This window comes from Nannospalax galili, unplaced genomic scaffold (assembly GCF_000622305.1).
Source record: "Nannospalax galili isolate Female #2095 unplaced genomic scaffold, S.galili_v1.0 scaffold203, whole genome shotgun sequence".
Taxonomy (NCBI): Eukaryota; Metazoa; Chordata; class Mammalia; order Rodentia; family Spalacidae; genus Nannospalax; species Nannospalax galili.
Window position 1 is genome coordinate 375,734 of NW_008351640.1, and position 4,855 is coordinate 380,588.

A 4,855-nucleotide genomic window follows, 5' to 3' on the forward strand; every position below is an offset into this window, starting at 1 on the left:
ATATTATCCTTATCGAAGTGTTTATAAAGCTATTAAACCAAATAAAAAGCTGTGATTTGACAAATTGTTTCCAAGTTCAATGAAATAACCTCAATTCCTTCCAAAAATTTGTTTATATAATTTAAGAATTATCCATCAATCACAAAAATCATAACAATTCTCATTATCGTTAGTACTTTAACTTCTGAAAATGGTTTTTCCTTCAGCCATCCTGATTCCCTGAATCCAGACAAGCTCAATATTCCAACTTAGTTTGTTAGATCACTCAGGCTGTCCAGGCCCCTATCTTATCCTTGGCCTCTTGATCTGCCTCCCACAGACTTTCTTACTAACCTAAGAAGTCAGATCCCACCCACTGTGCCTTGATTCTGCTGCACCCTGAGCAGCTGCGCTCTCTCCCAGCACTCTGTCCCCCTTCTAGCCTTGGGCCTAAACTGCTCCTGTTCTTTCCACTTCAGATCTCTGGACTATCCTTTAAGGCCAGACCCTGCAACCAGAATAACTGTATTACCAGCTACAGGGGCCCATATATACTGCCTATTTTGTTAGACCCTCCACAGGCTATCCCCACCTGGACCTGACTGGACATTGCCCTTGGCTTCCTGATCTGCCTGCCAAACAGCTGCCTACTACATTGGTAAGACAAACCCACCCACTGTGCCTTGATTACTCAGCACCATAAGCAGCTCCATTCTCTCCCTGACCTCTGTCCCCTTTCTAACCTTGGGACAAGACCCTTTCCTGCTCTTCCTGCCTCAAATCTTTGTACTTGTTTCCTAATCCAGACCCTACCCACTGTGTCCTGATCCTCTGCACCCAGACCAGCTGCATTTTTCAGCAGTAGAGGCCACACCTACCCTGCCTAGTTTGCTAGATCCTCGAAGACTATTTCCACCTCCAACTTGCCCTTGGCTCTCTCCCTATCTGCCGGCCATGGGTCACAAGCTGTAGAGGAGAACTTACTCTGATTATTCTGCTAAATGGACACAGTATTAAATCAAATTAAATTGACTACTAAAGACTTACTCTTATCCATAGATGAATACATATCTTGGCTCTCACCAGAGAAGCTTCTGCTTAAGGCAGATGATGATGAACACAGGCTCCCAACTGGCCATGTACTAAGAATAAGTGACTACAAAGTGCTCAGCCCTAAATGGGACACATAACCCTCACCTCTTGAAGCTCAGGGATCATTGCAGAAGAAGGGGCATAAAGTCTGCAGGAACTAGAGGGGGTGGATGAATACAAGGAAACAGTGTTTTAAGGATACAACAGGACAGTTGCATGGATGAAAACACAGAGCTTATGAAAACATACACAAGACCTGTGTAAATTCAAAGCATACAAAGATCCAGAATGGAGGGAGAAAACGGGCAAGAAGCCTCAGTCTTACCTGAGGAACTACTGGGAATTGATAGGTGCTGGGAGGTAGAGAGACAGTTTTCTTTCTGGGTCTGATGGACCCACCCGTAAGAGGGTTTAAGGATACAAATTAGACTTGCAACCTTAAAAAATAGAGGGCATAAAGTGAATGGTAGTAGGAAGGTGGGATTGGATCTGAGAGGAGATGGGTCAAGGGGGTCTGAAATAATCAAAATACATTGTATGGTATTTTCTTTCTTTCTCTTTCTTCCCTTCCTTCCTTTCTTTTTTTTCTTTTCTTTTCTTTCTTTCTTTTTTAAATTAGTTTACCATTAGAGACCCAGGCTAACAACCGAAAAGACATTTTCAAACAATCAAGAGAAACAGTGCTTAAAAACTATTCACATAAATCTAGAAGAATGAAAATTGTTTCACTTTCCCTACATCTAATCAGCACACAAAAAGAACTCTCCTATTACAAGATTCGATTGTACATAGGAGTCCCAAAATAGACTCTCTTCTTATGAATGCTTCAAGTGAGATGGTTGATAAATCATAATTATTAGAGATACCCTTTATGGGGTAAAGTGAGTTTGTATGTGTGTTATATCTGTGTGTGTATATGGTTTGTGTATTTTCCATATGTGTTTACATGTGTGTGCATGCATGTGGAGGAAAGAGGTTCAATTAGCATGTCTAATAAAGCTAAGAAAAGGGAATAACTTTAAGCATATTATATTAAAAAAACAGCCAAAATACTAAAACAAATTCAACATGAAATGTCTTAATGAGTCTGTTAAGAAAAAAGACAAAAGAAAATATCTTAAATGTAGAGGAACAAATGTGCAGGAATTATGAAGAAATCCTTATCTGAATCTGTACAACTCAGAAGACAGGAGGTGACATATTAAATGTTCAAAGTAAAAGATAAAATCACCAGTTTGTAGTTCTACTTTCAGTGACATCAGCCTTCAAAGGGAAAGAGACAGAAAGTTAAAGCTTTATCATCAAAAATAGATAGGGTTTGTTGCCAGCCAACCAGCCATAAAGAAATGTTAAAAGAGTATCTTGGCTGCAGAGAAATGATCAACACTTGCATCCATGTGGAGAAATGAGATATATCAAAAAGATAAAATAGATTTTTTTCTTACTTTTTGCTGCTCTAATGGAAATTTGTTTGTTTAAAACAGTAATTTTAGCAATGTACTTGGTAATTATGCCATGAATGAATGGAATTAAAAAACAATTCAGTGACATGGAGGAGAGGATATACATTTTATGCTGTAAGCTCCCTCTACATATGGGAAATTAGCACTGTTAATTGATGGTTGCATCAATGACTTGTCTAATTTTTGCAGCAAAATATCTCTAATAAAGGAACCTATGAGAAAAAGAGTGTACTCTGACTCACAGTTTGAGAGAAAGAACAGTCTATCAAGGTGGGCAAATCACCCTGTATACCCAATCAGGAAGCAGAAAACAATGAAGGGTTGTGCTCAGTCAAGTGTGAATGATCTAAGTACACAAACGACATGGCTGACTAGTTAAAATCAAAGAGAAGACAAAGATAATTCATGAAAACCTTAGTCAAAAGAAAGCAACATTAGCTCTATTAATTCCAGATAAAATAAACTTCATGAGGAAAAGTAAAAGAGATGAAGAACAGTAAATAACACTAAAATGGGAAATTCTCCACAAAGACAGAACATGGTATACATATTAAAAAGAGACTATCAGAACAAGATCATACAGAAACTTAAATAACAGAATGCAAACATCACTGTGACCTCTTAGACGTTTAAGACAAATGCATAAAATGTTAGGGTTTGGGTGTGTTCCCCAAAAGTACCTTTATTGAAGGCTTAGTCCCTATCCTGTGGTACTACTGGGACATGATGGAACCTTTAGGTGGTAGAATCCAGTGTGATATGTTCTACACAAACATGACAGTCACAGATTAACAAAGGCACCAAAGTGATATGTTAGGAGAAAGAATCCTCTCATGAATTATCATGCTATTGATAGAGTAGGTAGAAAAGAACCCTTAACAGAAATCTCTTGGTCAAGAGAATGAAACCACTGTCCTGAGTGGAGATGCAGCATTCAAGTGGAGCCAGGGCAATCAGCTGGCCACAGATTCACCCCTAGGAGAATAGCTACACTGTAAGTCATGTTGAAGAGCTAGGCATAGTAACTTGTGTGCTATGAGGTGGTAATCTTTTCCTGCCAGAATCCCAGCTCCCTCTGGCAGTTGCTGACCTGGCAGCAGCCACATAAGTTTCTAAATCATTTTCTTCTTTCTAACACTTTGTGCTGTCCCAACAATATGGGCCTTCTCTAAAGCTCCCCTCCCAGCCATGCATCTGCTAGTCTGCCCTGTGTCTAACTTCCATGTTGGAGGGACATGGAGGTTTTCCTACTCTCTTCCATTCTCCTCCTCAGGACAGCTGCTGAGATTTACAGTTTGCCTGCCCAAGGGCTTTTCTGTTCTTTTTCTTTTTTTTTTTCCTCCTTTCTTTTCCAATGTATACGTAGACTGAATTTTCATGCATATCATACAATATGTCTTAATCATATACAGACCCGATCCCGTTTCTTCACTCCCCCACATAGCCTGCCCTTATGGTGTCATGGTTTTCTTTTTTTTTTTTTTTTCAGTATTTTTTTTTAATTTTAGGTGCATGCTAGGTTAAGTGCTCTTATCACCGAGCTACACACCCAGTGCTTGTAATTAGTATTCTTTAAGATGCATGTGTATTAAATTTTTTTATTAGAAAATAATCTTTCCTCAGACTCTGTATTGAGGGATATTATTGAAAGTCATGCCAAGATATTTTATGTGTTAAGATTTTAAATTACTTAGTGAAGAGACATAAATATATACTGCACCTGGAGTTTTGGAGATGACAGTTCTGACCTGTAAACCCAGCACTCAGGAAGCAGAAGCAGAATTAGTGCAAGGCCAGCCTCAGCCAGATAATAAGTTTGAGGCCAGTTTGGGGTATCTGCCACCATGTTTCCAAAAAACCTCAAAAATAGAAAATAAAAGGTTTTAGGGTCGGAAGTGTACTCAGTGGTTCTGGCAGTTGCCTAGCATGCATGAGGCCCTGGATTCGTCCCTCAGCACCACAGAAAATTTAAGTTTCTTTAACTGGAGTGTTAAATTTGAATGTCTGAAGCAGGGCTCATTGTGGCATTTTTGAGCCCTAGGCCCCCTCTACCTTTGTAGCCCACTTTCTCCTCCAAAAAACTTAGAATTCCTATTTTTCTACTGCATTTGTATGAAAACATTTTGATAAGTGTTAGCTTTTTTCCTTGTGATTTTAAAATAAAACCTTTTCATGAACCCCAGTAAGAGGTTAAGAGTAACATTTCTGAGCGGCTGGTGGTGTCCTGTAGTGCATCTGTGCATCCTAGCATCTGTGGAACCTTTTAGCAGTTGGGGCGTCTATATCTGTTCTGAGTATGTTGCTTACACACACACACACAC